Source organism: Hemiscyllium ocellatum, chromosome 7, assembly GCF_020745735.1.
Source record: "Hemiscyllium ocellatum isolate sHemOce1 chromosome 7, sHemOce1.pat.X.cur, whole genome shotgun sequence".
NCBI classification, from domain to species: Eukaryota; Metazoa; Chordata; class Chondrichthyes; order Orectolobiformes; family Hemiscylliidae; genus Hemiscyllium; species Hemiscyllium ocellatum.
Genome location: NC_083407.1, coordinates 61,232,885 through 61,254,819, shown reverse-complemented (window position 1 = coordinate 61,254,819; position 21,935 = coordinate 61,232,885). Strand labels below are relative to the sequence as shown.

At 41.8% G+C, this 21,935-nt stretch overlaps 1 protein-coding gene across 4 annotated transcripts in view; it reads right to left on the bottom strand.

Annotated features, from left to right (window-relative positions):
* The window catches only part of kalrna (kalirin RhoGEF kinase a), a 744,968-nt gene that overhangs the window by 145,503 nt on the left and 577,530 nt on the right, over positions 1-21,935 (bottom strand). The window lies entirely within an intron of this gene.

Genomic DNA, 21,935 nt, shown 5'->3' with positions numbered 1-21,935 from the left:
TCTAAAATTGACATCAGTGCCAGGGATGCTGGTCCACTCTGGGATATCCTGGCAATACCAAATTGTTTTGGGAATGGTGAGCGATAGAAAGTGGCTAGAATTAGTCAAGATGAGTATCACAGATATATGGTCGGTCAGAGAGCACGGAAACATGCCTTTTGGCCCAACTTCCTCTGGCAGCTCAGTCCATATATGCACCACCCTCTTTTGAAAATTTGATCCCTTTTAAATCTTTCCTCTGTTACCTTAAATCTGTTTATCAGATCAGATGGGATCCAGTGATTGTTGTCGATTGGATACAAAATTAACCTAATGGTAGGAGACAGAGGGTGGTGGTGGAGGGTTGTTTTTCAGACTGGAGGCCTGTGATCAGTGGTGTGCCACAAGGAATGGTGCTGGGTCCACAGTTGTTCATAGATTACAAAAATGATTTGGATGAGATTATGTGAGGTGTGGTTAGTTAGTTTGCGGGATAACACCAAAACTATTGGCATATGAACAGTGTAGAAGGTTATCGAAGGGAACAATATGAATCTTGTTCAACTGCGCCAGTGCGCCGAGGAATGGCAAATGAAGTTTAATGCAGCTAAATGCGAGATGCTGCATTGTGTGAGGTGATTATGGTAAAAATGGTTAGAAATCATGCCAGGTCTCATGCCAAAAAGTCCTCAAAAACCTAATGAAATTCATACTTAGCCAAAGAAAACATGATGCAGCTTGCAGTTTTTGATAGTCATTTTAATCAATTTGCTGAGACATATTACAACATACCTCTGGAGTAGGTGTGGTGGAATCCAAGCTTCCTTGCTCAGAGCTGGGACACTACCACTGCATCATACATTTGCCCCAGATGTTTGTTGTATAGAATCATGTAGGTGACTGCTACAAAAGACAGGATGTGCTCTTTTCAACTTTGGTGTCCCACAGACTTCAAGCAAAATACAATCAGTTACTACCAAGTCCCTCAATCTATTGTAAAAGCATTAGAACATTGCATTCCTGTGCCAGCAGGATCATGGGGTGGAGGATTTGGGAGGTGACCTTTAAAATTCCCTTGATGCTCTTCCACCAGCTGGCCCTTGGTCTGCACCAACCACTCTGTAATTTGTTGGTAGAATCACTGAGGACTATATTGGCTGCCTCCAGGCCTTGTACCAGTTGAGACCCTGGAGTGGGTCATTGTGCACCTCAGGCCTGATTGCCATCCAGGCTTCATTTTCAGGGCAGCGTGAAGAATTCAGCAGCTGTGAGGGGCAAAAAATGACTCTGCTCAGGCCATGGGAAAGAATGGAATAGAATGGGTCGGGCACCTCTATCAATAGCCTCTTTTTTTTTATGTTGAGCACATCCCACAACATTTATCTCACATGGGTGCCACTTGTCCAGCTCCTCCACCAACACCCTCCCTGCTCACCACCTTCCCTCCAAGGTTTGTGAGCCACATCCTTGTCTAGACCTGAATTCTGGAACTTACATAGTGTGGACTATTCACTGCAGATTCTGACACTGCTGAGATTAGAGAGCTGCTGGCCAATCAGATAGGGTACAGCTCTCATAAGAGAATCTGAATGAGAGTTTAAATGATTATGAGGAAGGCAGTATCTGCAGTGGGCATTCCCTACTTTTCCTTTGGATGGAAAAATGGGAAACCCAACTGTACGAAAAATCCTGATCTCTAAGAGATGACCATTGGGGATCTGAGCTGTTTTAATCATAGATTTTTGATGAAGCATCAAAATGTTCTCAAAATGGCCTCAAAATGTTTGCTTTCTTCCAACAGAAGCTGCCAGATCTGTCAGGTTTTGCCAGCAATTTCTGTTTTTGCTTGATCACAGCATCGATGGCTAGAATCCATTCTCACCACCTTAGCTCATTTTGCTTTTATTCCTTCTTACAATAACATCTATTTCTTAAATGAGTCAAACATTTTAGTCTTCACCAAAGACTAAACGTGAGACTACAAGCCGTTCTGCTATAACATGACAGTTATAGAGTCACAGAGATGTACAGCATGGAAACAAACCCTTCGGTCCAACCCATCCATGCCGACCGGATATCCCAACTCAAATCTAGTCCCACCTGCTAGCATCCGGCCCATATCCCTCCAAACCCTTCCTATTCATATACCTATCCAAATGCCTTTTAAATGTTGCAATTGTACCAGCCTTCACTACATCCTCTGGCAGCTCATTCCATACATGTATCACCCTCTGTGTGAAAAAGTTGCCCCTTATGTCTCTTTTATATCTTTCCCCTCTCACCCTAAACTTATGCTCTGTAGTTCTGGATTCCCCAACCCCAGGGAAAAGACTTTGTCTATTTATCCTATCCATGCCCCTCATAATTTTGTAAACCTCTATAAGGTCACGCCTCAGCCTCAGACGCTTCAGGGAAAACAGTCCCAGCCTGTTCAGCCTCTCCCTGTAGCTCAGATCCACCAACCCTGGCAACATCCTTGTAGATCCTTTCTGAACCCTTTCAAGTTTCACAACATCTTTCCGATAGGAAGGAGACCAGAATTGCATGCAATATTCCAACAGTGGTTTAACCAATGTCCAGTACAGTCACAACATGACCTCCCAACTCCTGTACTCAATACTCTGACCAATAAAGGAAGGCATACCAAACGCCTTCTTCACTATCCTATCTACCTGCAACTCCACTTTCAAGGAGCTATGAACCTGCACTCCAAGGTCTCTTTGTTCAGCAACACTCCCTCGGACCTTATTATTAAGTGTATACGTCCTGCTAAGATTTGCTTTCCCAAAATGCAGCACCTCGCATTAATCTGAATTAAACTTCATCTGCCACTTCTCAGCCCAATGGCCAATCTGGACCAGATCCTGTTGTAATCTGAGGTAACCCTCTTCACTGTCCACTACACCTCCAATTTTGGCGTCATCTGCAAACTTACTAACTATACCTCTTATGCTCCCATCCAAATCATTTATGTAAATGACAAAAAGTAGAGGACCCAGCACTGATCCTTGTGGCACTCCACTGGTCACAGGCCTCCAGTCTGAAAAACAACCCTCCACCTCCACCCTCTGTCTTCTACCTTTGAGACAGTTCTGTATCCAAATGGCTAGTTCTCCCTGTATTCCTCTGCATTCTTGCCTTATCAAAAATCGTGCTATGGAAAACCACTATAGAAAATCGCATTATAGAAGATCACTAATACAAAATTGCTATCCCCATTCAGTAGAAAGTCTGTGTTATCCAAACAACGTCCACAAATAGTCAATCGCATTATAGCCAATCCAAGCTGACAAAACAAGCATTATTGCAGAATGACATGTATTTCAAATATTGCAAATTTTGTATGAGGAAGTTATTTGCAAAGTTTAATTCTATGATTTATTTTTAACTTCTGCAATAAACAACCACTCTTTGCTTTCGTTAATGACACTCCTCAATTTTTAACATTCCACTTCCTAATCTTGTGTCACTACCAGTAACCCCCAACCTCTCCACTCTGACAAGCAACAGCAATTTGCACCATCCACTGTGGCCTTGTGACACTTCAGTTTACTGCCAATGAATTGCCTTGTCATTTGATACTTACAAAATGAATCTGTGCTGCTACCACAATAAGCTGTATGTTTGGTTTTACTGAGAGATTCTTGCTGATAACTGGAAATCATGTTCTGCAGAAGCCAAAGATGTTAGCATTTGCAACTAAAATTATTTATATACCTATTAATTGCTGCTCTTTTATATCTTGATGCTGTCACTGATACCAGGCCATACAGTTTTGAATCACCAACTGTGTTTTACAGATAGTGAAAAGTGGCAACGTTTCATAAGGATATTCAATATTTAAAATTTGCAATTGGTGTGTTTTGTTAGAAAAATAAGACAAAACAGTCAGATTACATTAAATCACATTAACTCAATATAGTGGATTCTATCAAACAGCCATTTATAAGGTCTGAGGCTTTTTTCCAATACCAACATACTCAAATAATTCAAACCACAGAATATTTTATACATACATTTTTTCCCAAAACTCCACTACTCCTTCAGCTTATTCTATTCCTGCTTGTCTGACTTTCCAGTCCAGTAATTGTATCAGCAAACAAAATGTAACCACATTTTGGCACCATTAATATGGCAGGGGGGTGGGAACCTGAGCTGTAAACCGGAGGTGAGAGTTGATGCAGGTGAGGCAATAGCAAGAGATAGACCAGCTAGTGGGAAGGATTTTCCTGGCAAGGAACCAAGGTATCGGTTAAAGTGTGTTTGCTTAAACGCAAGGAGTGTCAGGAATAAAATTGATGAAATTAGAGCATGGATCAGTACCTGGTGCTATGATGTTGTGGCCATAACAGAGACATGGGTTTCTCAGGGGCAGGAATAGTTGCTGGATGTTCCAGGGTTTAGAGCATTTAAAAAGAATAGGGAGGGGGGAGGAAGAGGAGAGGGTGTAGCACGACTAATCAGAGAGGGTATCATTGCTACAGGAGCTTCCATTGTAGAGGAAGATCTGCCTACCGAGTCAGTATGGGTGGAAATTAGGAACAGCAAGGGAGCAGTCACCTCTTTAGGGGTCTACTACAGGCCCCCCCATTAGCAGCAGGGAGATGGAAGAAAGCATAGGTCGGCAGATTTTGGAAAAGTGTGGACGTAATAGGGTTGTTGTAATGGGTGACTTTAATTTCCCCAATATTGATTGGAACCTCCTTCGAGCAGAAGATTTGAATGGAGCTGTTTTTGTAAGGTGTGTTCAGGAAGGTTTCCTAACTCAGTACGTTGACAGGTCATCGAGGGGAGAGGCCATTCTAAACATGGTGCTCGGAAACGAGCCAGGGCAGGTATCAGATCTTGTGGTGGGAGAGCATTTTGGTGACAGTGACCACAACTGCCTCACATTCTACATAGCTATGGAGAAGGAGAGGATTAAGCAAAATGGGAGGATATTTAATTGGGGAAGAGAAAACTATGGTGCGATTAGACATGAGTTAGGAAGCATAGATTGGGTGCAATTGTTCCATGGTAAAGGCACTATAGACATGTGGAGACTGTTTAAGGAACAGTTGTTGTGAGTGATGAATAAATATGTCCCTCTGAGACAGGCAAGAAGTGGTAAGATAAAGGAACCTTGGATGACGAGAGCGGTGGAGCTTCTCATCAAAAGGAAAAAGGTAGCTTACATAAGGTGGAGGAAGCTATGGTCAAGCTCAGCTCTACAGGATTACTGGCAGGTGAGGAAGGAGCTTAAAAATGGTCTGAGGAGAGCCAGGAGGGGGCACGAGAAAGGCTTGGCAAAACGGATTAGGGAGAACACAAAGGCATTTTACATTTATGTGAGGAATAAGAGAATGGTCAAAGAAAGAGTAGGGCCGATCAGGGATAGCATAGGGAATTTGTGTGTGGAGTCTGATGAGGTAGGGGAAGCCCTAAATGAGTTTTTTGCTTCTGTCTTTACGAAAGAAACGAACGTTGGAGTGAATGAAACCTTTGAAGAGCAGGTGTGCATGCTGGAATGGATAGAGATAGAGGAAGCTGATGTGCTGAAAATTTTGTCAAACATTAAGATTGACAAGTTGCCAGGCCTGGACCAGATTTGTCCTCGGCTGCTTTGGGAAACGAGAAATGTAATTGCTTCGCCACTTGCGAAGATTTTTTCATCCTCGCTCTCCACTTGAGTCGTACCTGAGGACTGGAGAGAGGCAAATGTAATTCCTCTCTTCAAGAAAGGAAATAGGGAAATCCCCAGCAATTACAGACCAGTAAGTCTCACGTCTGTCGCCTGCAAGGTGTTAGAAAGCATTCTGAGGGATAGGATTTATGACCATCTGGAAGAGCATGGCTTGATTAAATGCAGTCAACATGGCTTTGTGAGGGGCAGGTCATGCCTCACAAACCTTATCGAGTTCTTTGAGGATGTGACTAGAAAAGTTGATGAGGGTCGAGCTGTGGATGTGGTGTATATGGAATTTAGCAAGGCATGTGATAAGGTTCCCCATGGTAGGCTCATTCAGAAGGTAAGGAGGATTGGGATTCAGGGGAACATAGCTGTCTGGATACAGAATTGGCTGGCCAACAGAAGACAGCGAATGGTAGTAGAAGGAAAATATTCTGCCTGGAAGTCTGTGGTGAGTGGTGTTCCACAGGGCTCTGTCCTTGGGCCTCCACTGTTTGTAATTTTTATTAATGACTTGGATGAGGGGATTGAAGGATGGGTCAGCAAGTTTGCAGACGACACAAAGGTTGGAGGTGTCGTTGACACTATAGAGGGCTGTTGTAGGCTGCAGCGGGACATTGACAGGATGCAGAGATGGGCTGAGAGGTGGCAGATGGAGTTCAACCTGGATAAATGCAAGGTGATGCATTTTGGAAGGTCGAATTTGAAAGCTGAGTACAGGATTAAGGATAGGATTCTTGGCAGTGTGGAGGAACAGAGGGATCTTGGTGTGCAGGTACATAGATCCCTTAAAATGGCCACTCAAGTGGACAGGGTTGTTAAGAAAGCATGTGGTGTTTTGCTTTCATTAACAGGGGTATTGAGTTTAAGAGTCGTGAGATCTTGTTGCAGCTCTATAAAATTTTGGTTAGACCGCACTTGGAATACTGCGTCCAGTTCTGGTCGCCCTATTATAAGAAAGATTTGGAAGCTTTGGAGAGGGTTCAGAGGAGGTTTACCAGGATGCTGCCTGGACTGGAGGGCTTATCTTATGAGGAGAGGTTGACTAAGCTCGGACTTGTTTCATTGGAGAAAAGGAGGAGAAGAGGGGACCTAATTGAGGTATACAAGATAATGAGAGGCATAGATAGAGTCAATAGCCAGAGACTATTTCCCAGGGTAGAAATGGCTAACACGAGGGGTCATAGCTTTAAGCTCGGTTGGAGGAAAGTATAGAGGGGAAGTCAGAGGCGGGTTCTTTACACACAGAGTTGTGAGAGCATGGAATACGTTGCCAGCAGCAGTTGTGGAAGTAAGGTCATTGGGGACATTTGAGAGACTACTGGACATGCATATGGTCTCAGACATTTGAGGGTGCATACATGAGGATCAGTGGTCGGCACAACATCGTGGGCTGAAGGGTCTGTTCTGTGCTGTACTGTTCTATGTTCTATTTCACCAACTGCACAAAAATGGAGAAAATAGGATGTTGTGCCCAATTTTCAATTCTCAAATTCTCTTAATTGTTTCTTTCATTTTTAACAACAAATTTATTCCAGTGAAACATCTTAGTGCCACTCTAACAGCCATCTAAAATATTACATCAGTGGTAAAACAAGAATTTTGTAATGCTACTTTAATTTCTAACATTAATAACTCTGACATCTGTGTGGATATGGTTTCTATAGTTCATACGTTAACTGAGCACTCATTTGTATATTAGCCTGTAATAATTTTCAAACCCGATGATAAGAATCATTGATATACCTTTAGTACTCCTTCAATTATTTGTGGAATTATAAAAAAATCCAGTGATATATGATTATGAAAACATCGCATGACCTGCTTCCAATTCTTCAATGTGACTGCAACCTTCCAACTTTTCCTTTATCCAAGGTGGAGGTTCCAGCAGCTACTGCTGTGCAGCTGAAGAATTCTGATAAATTATTCCAAATTGCTCCAAGAAAATGCTCTTGGTGCCCACTGTTAATGATATTCTTCATATGAGTGTACTTGACATAAGGCATAAACTAGGCAGAAGTGGGTACTGTAGATGCTGGAGGGTTTCCCATGCCCTGAACATAGTCACGTTCTGCCCCTCACAGCTCCTGATGAAGGGCTTTTGCCTGAAATATCGATTTTCCTGCTCCTCGGATGTTGCCTGACCTGCTCCACTCTAATCATGAGGCATAAACTGCAAATTGCAATGATCGGTTTTATATTCTGTTTAAACATTGGTATTTTTGAACAAACAACCCAAAACACTTGTAATATTTACATTTTCTTAAAACTGTTACAAGTAGAATAGGAGTTGTTTCTGGTGGGACAAGTAGTTAAGAATCCTTTCTTAACTACGATTCGCAAAAGAGCTTAAGTGCAAATAAATTTTAAAATGGTTACAACGTAGAAAGAGGTCATGCAACCCGTTGTGTCTGTGCAGCTTGCTAAAAGAGCAATTTAACTAATCACAATCCCCTGCCCTTTTCTGCAAAGCCTTACCATTTTTCTTCTCTTCAGCTTCAGCTTACTGCCAATGAATTGCCTTGTCATTTGATACTTACAAAATGAATCTGTTCCACTACCACAATAAGCTGTATGTTTGGTTGTTTCTAACTGATAACTGGAGATTCATGTTCTGCAGAAGCTAAAGATGTTTAACATTTGCAACTAAAATTATTAATATAGCTATTAATTGCTGCTCTTTTGTATATTTTCCAATTCTCTATTGAAAGCCATAATTGAATCTGCTTCCATAATTCTTTACAGCAGTGTATTCCAGATCTGAAGTACATGTTAAGTGATAAAGACTTTCCTCATTGCAATAACTGTACAGAGGCTGGTGGCCCATCACCAAATCACCTTTGAGTCAGTCCCTTGCACAAAGGAGAGTCTAAATCTCCTGGTTACATTTTTTTTTGTTCTGTCAAGCCTCAACTGAGGAGATTCTGATCTCCTGGTTATATTGGTCAGCCGGGACGTTTCTGATTGGAGTAGGTTAACAACCCCAATCAGGGATCTTGTAGTTAACCAGATCCAGTGGCTCCAATCACTACAGCCCTTCTCTCCTAAGTCAGAGGATGGTCTTTCTCTTGTAGCTTTGCTTGCTACATGTTTTCCCTAGGCCCGATTCCTCTGATTTGAACTTTGACTTGGATGGGTGTATCAGACTGTAGCCTATCTCTTGCATCCGAGCGTCTCGGGAGAGTTTCCTCCTTTCCTTCCTGTAGTAACTGTATTGAGGTTGCATCCATCTTGGACCCTGAGGGTTCCTCAACACTAAATGGAGGCAGAGAACCCACAATTTCTGACAGGCCTTCTGGCTTTTCTGAGGGCCCAGGTATATTTTGGTCCTGTCCCGATTGTGAGATAATAGCTTTCAGGAGATCCATGTGTTTGTTCAGGACTGCATCACTTATCTGAACTTTATAAGTCATGGGACCTGACTTCGCAGCAATCTTGCCTCATCCCCATACAGGACTATTTCCATGGTCCTGGCACCAGACTTGGTCCCCTGAATGAAACTGTCTCTCTAGGTTGCAGGAGGCATATGGCCAGCATTGGGATTCTTGCTGCGCTTTATCCTCCCCCCAACCTGCAACTTTTAACCTGGTGCAGAGTCTTCTTCCCATCAGCAATTCTGCTGAAGCTACCCCTGTTATTGTGTGTGGGGTGGTCCTATGATTTAACAGTTTGGTCTCATTGTCCTTATTGTGTGGAATGGCATTTGACTTTAGGAAATATTCAAATTCCTTGGTGGCAAATTACATCCTATTGTCCATGACCAATACTTCCAGGAAACCATGTATTGCAATCGTTGTTCACAGCTTCTCAATTGTCATCCCAGAGTTTGCCAAACAAACTTTATACATGTGCAATCACTTTGAATGGGTTTCCACAATGACCAGGAACATTGAGCCCATGGAAGGGTCACCTATAGTCAACATGCAACCGAGTCCAGTGTTTACCAGGCCTTTCCCATGAATATAGGGGCAGGCAGCTGGTGGCAAGTTTTGTGCCTATGGGAGGTGACTGAAGACTGCTTGGTTTCCCGAACGGTATTCTAACTTGTACTTGAAAGCACTGAGAATAAGGGCCCAACGCTGAGTTATAGTGAGAGGATGGGTAAGTGGAGCTGAGGACAAAAACAGATCAGCCATGATCTTATTGAATGGCAGAGTGGGCTCGAAGGGCCAGGTGGCATACTCCTGCTCCACGTTCTTATGTTCTAACCCCCTACCAGAGACCGATTGCAATTACAAATGCTGGTCCTGTGAGGAAAGCCTATATCACATGAAAGAATATAAAAAAGAATGAATTTCCTGTATTATTATAATCTTGTATTCCAATCCCATTCTACGAAAAGCTAACATCCCATGTAACCTCCTAATCGCTTGGTTTATCTGCATGTCAACTTTCTGTCCTTCATGAGCAGCTGGGTCTCTCGGAATTCAAACATTGCTAGGTGTTTCACTATTCAAAAATACCTTGTTATTTTTCCTACCAAAGTGAAAAAGTTAATTCTTTGCCACGTTCACTCTGCAGCCTCATCTCATTTAAACCCGCACTATCAGGTAGAAAATCGAGGACTTGATGTCGAATTTCAGAGCTAACAATACAGTCAAGAATCAATATAAATAAAATACCAGAAATCAGAAAGAAAAGCAGAAGTTGGTAGGAGCACATTAAATCTGACACGTGTATGTGTATTCCTTTTGCTCTTCCTCTTTAAACTGTTCATCTGTACTTTCCAGTTCTCGTCATGTGAGACCTAAAATCTTATCTTAACTGTCCTCTCCACAAAAGCTGACAAACCTGCTTTATATTTCTGATATGCCTTGGATTGACAAGAATTCAATAATCTATCTGACCAAAAAAGGAAAAGTAGTGTTTGCATTTATGGAGCATATTTCATGCCCAACAGTCATCTTAAAGAGTTTTATACTCAATTAAATACTTTTGGACATGCAATCACTCGTGTAATAGGATCACCTGTAAAGTTCCAATCATTTTCTGAACTGTATTACATTTATAAGGTGGACTGAACTAAGTAATGAGTTCTGAGGCAGCATTGTAGAACTGGAAAAACAAGATTCTTGCAGATACAGAAACAATGATTCATTGTAGTAGCTGATTGCGCATAGAATTGGGCACAGCCGATCAGGCAGCATCCGAGGAGCAGGAGAATCGATATTTAGAGCATAAGCCCTTCATCCTGATGAAAATATCTGTAACATTACTTGCCAACTTTTACATTCGATACCCCAACAGATGAAAGCAAGTGTGCTAAGTGCCTTCATGATCATCTTATCCATCTATGTTGCCACTTTCAGGGATTTGTGGACGTATGCTGAGATCCATCTATGTCAATGCTGCTCAGCATTCTGCCATTTATTGTACAACTCTCACCTTTATCTGCATGCTACCTTCTCAAAGATTTCTAAAAAAATTGTCAAGCATGATTTCCCCTCAAGAAACTACGTTTTATGTCAATTTTAGTATTTATTTCTAAATCCTCTGCCAGTACATCCTTTATAATAGTCTCTAACATTTTCCCACTGACAGATGTTAAGGTTACCTGTATTTTTTGTCTCCCTTCTTTTTAGAATCAGGGCAATACATTGGCATTTATGGGAAAGATTCTTGGAAGATTACTAGTGCGTCCATTATCCTTGTAGCTGCTTCTTTTAAAATTCTAAGATGCAACCCAGGAAGTCCGGGAGACTTATTGGCTTTTAGCCTAATTAATTTCCCTAGTGCTTTTTCTCTAATGAGAGTTGTTTCCCAAACCCCACTTCTACTCCATCATCAGCTTGACCATTTAGTATTTTTGGAATGCTATTAACATGCCTTGTACACTGATGCAAAGAATTTATTCAACTCCTTTGCCCATTCCTGTACCATTATTACATCCTCAGGCATGTTCTCTCAGTGGCTGACATTCACTTTGGCCTTTCTGTTCCTTTCCATATATTTAAAGAAACTTTAACTGTCTATTTAATATTACTTGCTACTTTCCCACATAGTTTGCCTTCTTCATTTTCTTTTGGTCATTTTTTTGTTGACGTTTAAAACTTAACCAATCCTACAGTTTATTATTAATCTTTATCATACTGTGTGTTTTTTTCTTTGAATTTGATGCATCACTGAAGAATTTTCTTATACATACTACAATCTGGCATGTACTTAATGAACATCAAGCAAATGCATATCCAATAGTGACTTATTAAAGGGAACTGGATAGATGCTTGTAGGGGAACGTTTACAAGGTTCTGTGAATATAGCAGGGGAATAGGATAAATTGGAAAGCTCCCTTTAAAACTGCCAGTACCATTATAACGTCCGAAGTCTCATTTTCCAATGTATGAGAATTTGGACTAGATAGATTCCAGAAAATGAGCAATTGCACCGATAGTTTATAAAGAGAAGCACTACTTTAGATGTGAAGTTGCTACCTTCATTCAGGGAGCCATATATACTTGAAGTCTCTTTGAACAACAATATTTACAGGATCCAATATTTATTAAACATTACTCCGCTTTTCTATTTTTACTACCACAGTCAATAATGTCACACTTCCCCTCATTATATTCCATTCATCATTTTGCTGCCCACTCACTTATACTATCCATATTACTTTGTAGGAAGTTCACAAAGAATGTTCAGTGTACATTCCCACCGGCTTTGCATTGTCAACAAATTCAGACACATTTCTTTCTGTTTCTTTGGTCCAAGTAATTGATAAAGATTGTAGCTCGCTGAGGACAAGCAGGATACCACTAGTTAGAGCCTACAAATATGAAAATGCACTGTCTGTCTCTATTCTTTGCTTCCTATCCCATTCCTATCCTGTATCCATGCTAATTGATCATTCTCAAATTCACATGGTCTTCTATTGGCAACTTTATGAACACATTTTGAAATTCCAGTATACTGCATCTACAGGTTTTACCTTGTCCACTCAACTAATTACATCTTCAAAATACAGTGCTCCACTAGATTTGTCATGGTTTTCCTGTACTAAAACCACATTGGCTTTGTCTGATTCTGTGACTTTTCAAGGTGCATCATTAGGACTTCTTTCATAACAGATTCCAGCATTCTCCTAATGAATGCATGTCAGCCGAACTGGTCCAACCATTGGAATATATTTGTGTATCTGCACTTCCTGATTACATAATGACACAGAAGGGAAGGTGGGAAGTCAGGGTGCTTTCTGGATTGTGATTAGTTGGGACACTAAAATGTGTCCTTGTATTTTGCATTGTTGCTGGGCTGATCTTGGAGTCAGGGAGTTGCACCTTAAGAGCATCTTGACATCTAAAGTAGTGCTTCTCTTTGTAGATGATGGGTGCAATTCCTCATTTTCTGGAATCTATCCACCTCTTACATTGGAAGACGAGGCTTCAGACATTATAATGGTACTGACAGTTTTAAAAGGCATTCATGCTGAGTTCCAAGAAAGCTGCCCAGAAATACGTACTGACTGTTCTGCAGCAATTTTTTCTTTTTACAGCAGCAGCTTAAAAACGTATGGTCCATCCAACAGATCTCTGGACATCTAACAGCAGTGATATCAGCAAGCTGGATAAGCAGTAAAAAATGAGGTCTGCAGATGCTGGAGATCACAGCTGAAAATGTGTTGCTGGTCAAAGCACAGCAGGCCAGGCAGCATCTCAGGAATAGGGAATTTGACGTTTCGAGCATAAGCCCTTCATCAGGATGAAGGGCTTATGCTCGAAACGTCGAATTCCCTATTCCTGAGATGCTGCCTGGTCTGCTGTGCTTTGACCAGCAACACATTTTCAAGCTGGATAAGCAGTCAATCACCAAAATATCCTTACAGATCGCAAATGGGGATGTTAAATGGTCGGATTACATTTTACCTTTCATTTGAATTTTCCAATAGTGTAATAAATGTTAAATGGATTCTGATGTCACCGTGGTGGGAGCTGCTGTTCAGAAGGGCAGGAAAAAGACTCGTAGGGCCATTGCCATAGGGGATTCTATTGTAAGGGGAGTAGATAGGCAGCTCTGTGGCCGAAAATGAGACTCCCGGATGGTATGTTGCCTCCCAGGTGCTAGGGTCAGGGATGTCACCGCGCGGCTGCAGAGCGTTCTAAAAGCAGATGGTGAACAGCCAGTTGTCTTGGTGTATATAGGCACCAATGATATAAGTAAAAAATGAGATGAGGTCCTAAAAGCAGAATTCAGGGAGCTAGGGGAGAAGTTAAAAAGGAGAACCTCAAAGGTAGTGATCTCAGGATTTCTACCAGTGCCACTTGCTAGCCAGTGTGGAAATGAAAGAATAGGCAGGATGAACATGTGGCTTGAGGGATGGTTTAGGAGGGAGGGGCTCAGATTTGTTGGACCAGTTCTCGGGAAGGTGGAACTATTACAAATTGGACGGTCTACACCTGAACCAGACTGGAACTAATGCCTTTGGGGAGCTTTTGCTACGGCTGTTGGGGAGGTTTTAAAATAATGTGGCAGAGGGCTGGGGATCAGAAAAGAAGACAAGTAGACAGTGAGGTGGAAACTGGAGACTGAAAGAATCAAGAAGTTAGCATTAATAAGGGGAAGAGTAGGCAGAGAGCAGATGAACGCAAAAGAACTGGTGGCCTGAAGTGCATATACATTAATGCAATGAGTATAGTGGGTAAGGCAAATGAACTTAGGGCTTGGATTCATGCCTGGGAGTATGACATTATTGCAATCACAGAGACTTGGTTGAAGAAAGGGCATAATTGGCAACTAAATGTTCCAAGGTGTAGACACTTCAGACAGGACAAGGAGGGAAGTAAAAGGGGGGGAGGTGTTGCATTGCTGGTCAGGGATGATATCACAGCTGTGCTAAAGGAGGACACAATGGACGGCTTGAATAGTGAGGCGTTATGGGTGGAGCTGAGAAATAAGAAGGGTGCAGTTACATTGTTGGGGCTGTATTACAGGCCTCCCAATGGTGAGCATGAGGAAGAGAACAAATAGGTAAACAGATTATGGAAAGATATAGAGACAACAAGGTGGTGGTGATGGGAGATTTTAATTTTCCCAACATTGACTGGGATACACTTAGTGTCAGAGGTCTGGATGGGGCAGAATTTGTAAGAAGCATCCAGGAGAGTTTTCTAGAGCAGTATGTCAATAGTCTGATGAGGGAAGGGGCCATATTGGACCTGGTGTTGGGGAATGTGCCAGGCCAGGTGATAGAAGTTGCAGTGGGGGAATTTCTTTGGGAACAGTGACCACAATTCTAAAAGTTTTAGAATACTTGTAGACAAAGATAAGAGTGATCCTAAGGGAAGAGTATTAAACTGGGCCAAGGCCAATTATATCAAAATTAAGCAGGAGCTTGGAAAGGTTGATTGGACACAGCTATAAGATAAGTTAAAGACAGTGCAGGATAGGCATGCCCTGTTGAAAGCAAAAGATAGGAAAGGCAAGATTTGTGAACTGTGGATGACAGGAGAAATTGTACGACTAGCCAAGAGGAAAAGGGAAGTGTAGGTAAGGTCCAGGCAGCTAAGAACAGAACAGGCCCTGGAGGAATATCGGGAGAGTAGGACCAGTGTTAAGCGAGGAATCAAGTGGGCTAAAAGGGGTCATGAAGTAGCTTTAGTGAGCAGAATTAAGGAAAATCTCAAAGCCTTTTATTCTTATATAAGAAGCAAGCGGGTAACTAGAGATAGGACTGGTAAACTTAAGGATAAGGAAGGAAGGCTGTGTGTTGAACCTGATAAAATGATTACTTTGCATCAGTGTTCACTGAGGAGAGGGGCTGATGAATGTTGAGATTAGCAATAGAAGTTTGAATGCTCTGGATCATGTTGACATAGTAGGGAAGATGTGATGGGTAGGCTAGAGGTTATTAAGGTTGTCAAATCCCCAGGACCGGATGGGATCTATCCCAGGTTGCTGAGAGAGGTGAGAGAGGAAATAGCTGGGGCCCTGACAGATATCTTTGTAGCATTCTTAAAATACAGGTGAGGTGCAGGAAGACTGGAGGGTTGCCCATGTTGTCCCCCGGCACAAGAAGGGTAGTAGGGCTATGCCGGGTAACTACAGATCAGTGAGCCTGACGTCAGTGGTGGGAAAGTTGCTGGAGAAGGTACTGAGGGATAAAATCTATTCATATTTGGAAAAGAATGGGCTTATCAGTAATAGGCAGCGTGGTCTTGTGTGGGGGAGATCGTGCCTTACCAACTTAATTCAGTTTTTTGAGGAAGTGACCAAATTGATAGATGAATGAAAAGCTGTTGATGTCATATACATAGCCTTTAGTAAGGCACTTGATAAGGATCCCCATGGTAAACTAATAGAGAAAGTGAAGTCATATGGTGTGCAGGATGTTCTAGCTAGGTGGATAAAGAACTGGTTGAGTAACAAGAGACAGAGAGTAGTTGTTGAAGGGAGTTTCTCGAAATGGAGAAAAGGATCTGTGCAGGGGCCACTGTTGTTTGTAATATACATAAATGATCTGGAAGAGGGCACTGTTAGTATGATCAGCAAGTTTGCAGATGACACAAAGATTGGTGGAGCAGCAGAAAGCAAAAGGGACTGTCAAAGAATACAGGAGGATATAGATAGACTGGAGAGTTGGGTGAAAAAGTGGCAGATGGAGTTCAATCCAGGCAAATGTGAGATGATGCATTTTAGGAAGTCTAATTCTAGAGTGAATGGAAGAGCCTTGGGAAAAGTTGATGAGCGGAGAGATCTAGGAGTTCAGGTCCATTGAACCTTGAAGGTGGCTGCACAGGTGGATAGAGTGGTCAAGAAGGCATATGTTATGCTTGCCTTCATCGGATGGGTATTGAGTATAAGAGCTGGCAGGTCATGTTAAAATTGTACAAAACATTGGTTCATCCTCATTTAGAATATTGTGTACAGTTCTGCTCACCACATTACCAAAAGGATGTGGACACTTTGGAGAGGGTGCAGAGAAGGTTTAGGAGGACGTTGCCTTGTATGGAAGGTGCTAGCTACAAAGAGAGGTTGAGTAGGTTAGGATTGTGTTCATTAGAAAAAAGGAGATTGAGCAGGAACCTGATTGAGGTCTACAAAATCATGGAGGGTAATAGACCGGGTAGATAGAGATAGGCTTTTTCTCAGGGTGAAGGATTCAGTCACGAGAGGTCACACTTTCAAGGTGAGAGGTGAAAAGTTTAAGGGGGACACACACGGCAAGTACTTTACACAGAGGGTGGTAGGTACCTGGAACGCGTTGCCAGCAGTGTTAGTAGAGGCAGGCACAGTAGATTCATTTAAGATGCATGAGTAGGTGGGGAGCAGAGGTATACAGATGCTTAGGAATTGGGTGACAGGTTTAGACAGTGGATTTAGATTGGCTCAGGCTTGGGGGGCTGAAGGGCCTGTTCCTGGGCTGTAAATTTTCTTTGTTCTTTGTTCTTTGATTAAAGCTAAATTATTGTAAAAGATAAAATTGACATTCCACACAATCGAAAATCATATTTTTAAGGCCAGTGATTGTGCATAGCTGAAATTCTAAACTTAGTAATTCCAATTATAACTCACCTAATAAAGTAACTTTTACAAGCTTTCCACAGTGAATCCAGAAATATAAAAGTGTAAGTTTTCACCAATATGCTGATTGCTTAGGACAGGATTTCCCAACTATGGGTGATATTGCAATGTGGGGTTCTGAGAAGGGATTCCTGGGGTCACAAGCTCTGAGGGAGTAATGTCTGTCAGAAGGCTTCAAAACTGAGTGTTAACAGCTAGGAGGCCCTTTTAAATCCTTTTTTTGATGGCGAGAGGATCCTAGCTGACCTCTGAAGTCCAATTCCAGCTCCATAAAACTCAGTGAAAATGTAGGTTGTTAAAACCCTTGAAGATTAAACCTTCCCCTCACCTTCAGACTACAACCGACATTACCCTTCACAATTCATTCTCTCACAATGCTCACTCAGGAGACCAATCCTCCAGCTTCACAAAGGGAAATGGTTTGGGAAGCTCCAGTTTAGAGACTGCATTCTAAGAGATGTCTCAACAACACGCGACAGCAGAATCACTGGCAGCAGCTTCTGGATTTCCTTGTTATTCTATGCATGGCTACAGAATGGGTGGAATTGCTGTCAGATTTAGTGGTAATGATGATGTGATTTTTTTTTGCTATTGTTACCACCCAAAATCTAAGCCAATAAATCCATGTTCCAAAATTATTCTATGGTATAAGCTATTTCCAAAATAAGGATTTTTATACTTGTTTTGGAAAGATGAAACATGGTAAAAAGCACATTGCACAATTGGTCCAAAAGATGAATTCTCAATTCTCAAAGCCTAAAGAAATTCTATTCTACGAATATGATTCCTAATGGGTGTATGAGGTGTGACCACACTTGTTCAGACATGCTACAGGTCATACTGTCCCTTTCCACACTTAAAGAATTTACTTAGAATTGTAATGTTGTAAAGGTTCTTACTGTGAAATATAAGCTATTGAAAACTTTAAAAAAAGATTAATTTGGAAATAATTTAGAAATTTACAGCATCATTGTGGCTACAACAGGAAGAAAGGGACAGTATTTCAAACACATTCTCTTGAAATATGTAAGTGAAAAAATGTTTGAAAAAATTTATACATTGACAACAAACTAGTTATTCCACACTGGCAGAAGTAAATGTAGTTTAAAACATCACACAAGACTTGATATTGCATTTTAATTTCTGGAATTATCTTTTCTTGAATTATGTTCCCTTCCTGTCAAGTCATAATCGATTAATTTAAAGACTATATTTAAAGCAGGAAATTCAAATCCCACACACTCACTGATTGCTTTCCTGACAGCAGTCTGAGAATCTGAAATATTACAGGTGCACCATTTCATCACTGAGTTGAGTGTTTCCAACTTGCCTGAACACACCCTCCCTCTTGGTTTTCCTTTGTGAGTCAGTGAATTAGTATAAGTACAAATGCTGGAAACACTCAGGAAAAACATCTCTTTAATTGCCAAAAACAAATGCTGAGCAGGGGTGCCTAGATTTTTTAAACAATCTGTTCAGACATACCAGTGGGCAAGGTGGGATTATGCTTCCAAGTCTTCTACCTCATAGGTAAAAACACTATTATTGTACCACAAGACTCCTCAAGCAGAAATATCAGTAGGTCCGGTCAAAGAGGTGTGTTTTACTGAAAGTTTTAAATAATTTGGAAAGGCTCAGGAGAACAATTCAATAGCAAGGCATCTAGACAGCTGGGATATTTTAAAATGATGGGGATAAATGAAGGAGAGACACACAAAAGGTCAGAATTGGTGAACTAAGATTTCTCTGGGGCTGTAGGCTTGGACTAGATTACAGAGCTAGTCAGGGATGAACCTCTGAAGGGATTGAAAGTGGATGAGAACTTTAAATTAGAGTCTTACGGAGATCCAGCAAACAAAAATGTCAACAAGATAAGAAGTTGAAAGTAAGAGCTTGGTGTCCTGGAAAACATGGAGGAATTATGTCTTGAGCTGAAAAGAATGTACCACAGTACCAAAGAGAGCAAGGATTGAAATCTGAATCTTAAGGGGGTGTATGACATTCAAGCAGAGTAGGAAGCTAAGTAAAGGTGGAGGGATTGAAGTTCTAATCAAAGCTGGTATTGGTATGATAGTTAGAGATTACCTTGATTCTGGAAATCAGAATGCCGAATCTGTTTGAGTGGAGATAAGGAATCGTAAGGGAAATAAAGCACTTATGGGGAAGATCTACAGGCTTCCTGAAAACTTACACACAGGATGAATTATAAACAAAGAAATATTGTGCACGAGTGGTATCGAGGCAGAAATAATTTGGGGCAATTTTTATTTAAATATAAACTGGAAGATCAGATTGGTAAGTGTGACCTGGATGAAGACTTTATAGAATGCATTTGAGATAGTTTCTGAGAGAAGCACATTCTTGAATGGACCAGATAGCAGACGCTGGTAGATTTGGTGTTATGTAATGTGACAGAGTCAATTAATGATCTCAGAGTGACTCCACCTTAAGGTAGCAGTGGTCTCAACATGATTGAAGTTTATATTGAGTATAAAAAGGGGAGGAATGGGCTAAGACTAGTTTTGTAAGCTTAAATAAGAGGAATTGTGTATGCATGAAAACTGAGCCAGTTGAAGTGAACTGCGAAGTTAGGCCAGAAAGTGTGACAGATAGTTACTGGGATATTTCAGAATAAGGACAAGATAATGTCAACCCTATGAAAAAGAACAGTTCCAAGGGGTGCCCCACCATTTGTGGTTAACCAAAGAAGTTAAAAAAAAATCAGACTTATGAAAGAAACTCATAATTGCATAAAGTCTGAGTGGCAAGTCAGAAGAATGATCAACATAGAAACAATGGTAGACAGTGTCTTCAAAGTTAATCAGGACTAAATAAATTAGGATATGAAAGGAAGCTACCTAGCAACATCAAAACAGATAGCAAGAGTTCCTGCAGGAATAGAATAAGGAAAAGAGTAAGTAAAATGAATGTTGGTCCTCTGTTGGATTGTTATTTTCTCAGCAGATGTCATTACAGGACAAGTCAATTCCAAATCAAGAACCCAGCTTGACAGATCATATTTTATCTCAATATGGTTTTAAAGACGTTGTCTCCCATTGACCTATAAGCATGTAATGCTGCAGATTTAGCCTTAACAACAAAATGTAAGTTCATTACAAAGGGAACAGGATAAATGGAAAAATCCAAACAGTCCACTAACAATACAAACTCAAATATTTTAAATTGAAGAGTGTGGTGCTGGAAAAGCACAGCTGGTCAGGCAGCATCTGAGGAGCAGGAGAGTTGACATTTCAAGCGTAAACTTTTCATCAGGAATTCTGTGGCTTGGCACGACAAGTGTACATAAAATACGTTATGAGGGTTTTTGTCTCCACCACCCTGACACAAACAGTGAGTTCCAGATTCTCACTGCCCTCACATCCCCTCTAAACCTACTGGCCCTTGCCTTAAATCTATGTCCCCTAGTCCTTGGTCCCACCATCAAGGAGAACAGCTTCCTTCTATCCATCCTATCCATACCCATCATAGTTTTATATATCTCAATAATGTCCTGTCACAATCTACTCTGCACCAAGGAAAACACTTCCACCTACTACCCCCTTGACCACGACCTCACCTCCCATCACCAAACCATCATCTCCCAGACCATCCACAACCTCATCACCTCTGGGGATCTCTTATCCATAGCCTCCAATCTCATTGCCCATGAACAACGCACCACCCATTTCCACCTCCTATCAAAAATTCACAAACCAGACTTCTCCGGTCGACCCATTGTCTCAGCCTGCTCCTGTCACACTGAACCCACCTCTGCATACCTCGACACCGGCTGTCCCCCTTAATCGAGGAACTCCCTACCTAAATTTGGGACACCACCCACACCCTTCACCTCTTCCAACAGTTTTGTTTTCCCAGCTCCCAATGCCTCATCTTCACCATGGACATCAATTCGCTGTACACATTGATCCGCCATGACAAAGACCTCCAAGTCCTCCGTTTCTTCCTCTCATGTCATCACAACCAGTCCCTTTCCAATGACACACTCATTCGCTTAGCTGAACTGGTCCTCACCCTCAACAACTTCTCGTTCCAATCCTCCCACTTCCTCCAAACCAAAGGGATAACCATGGAATCCTGCATGGGGCCCAGCTATGCCTGCCTGTTTGTCAGGTACGTGGAACAATCCATCTTCCACAGTTACACTGGCATGAACCCCCACCTGTTCCCCCGCTACATTGATGACTGCATCGACGCTATCTTGTGCTCCCACGAGGAGGTTGAACAGTTCATCCACTTCACCAATACCTTTCATCCTGACCTCAAATTCACCTGGACTATTTCGGACACCTCTCTCCCTTTCCTGGACCTCTCCATCTCCATTTCTGGCAATCAACTAACCACGGACATCTACTACAAGCCCATCAGCTTCCACAGCTACCGAGACTATACCTCCTCCTACCCTATCTCCTGTAAAAACACCATCCCTTATTCCCAATTCCTCAGCCTCTGCCACATCTATTTCCAGGAGGACCAATTCCACCTTAGAAAATCCCAGATGGCGTCCTTCTTTCAAGATCGCAATATCTCTTTCCACGTGGTCGACAATGCCCTCCAGCACATCTTCTTCACTTCCCGCACCACTGCCTTGAACCCTATCCCTCCCAATGCAACAATGACAGAACCCGCAGTCCATACCTTCAACCCCACCAACCTCGGCATGCATCACATCATCTTCCGTCACCTAAAACAGACCCACCACCAGACACATATTTCCTCCCCATCCCTACAGTATTCCGCACAGACATTCATC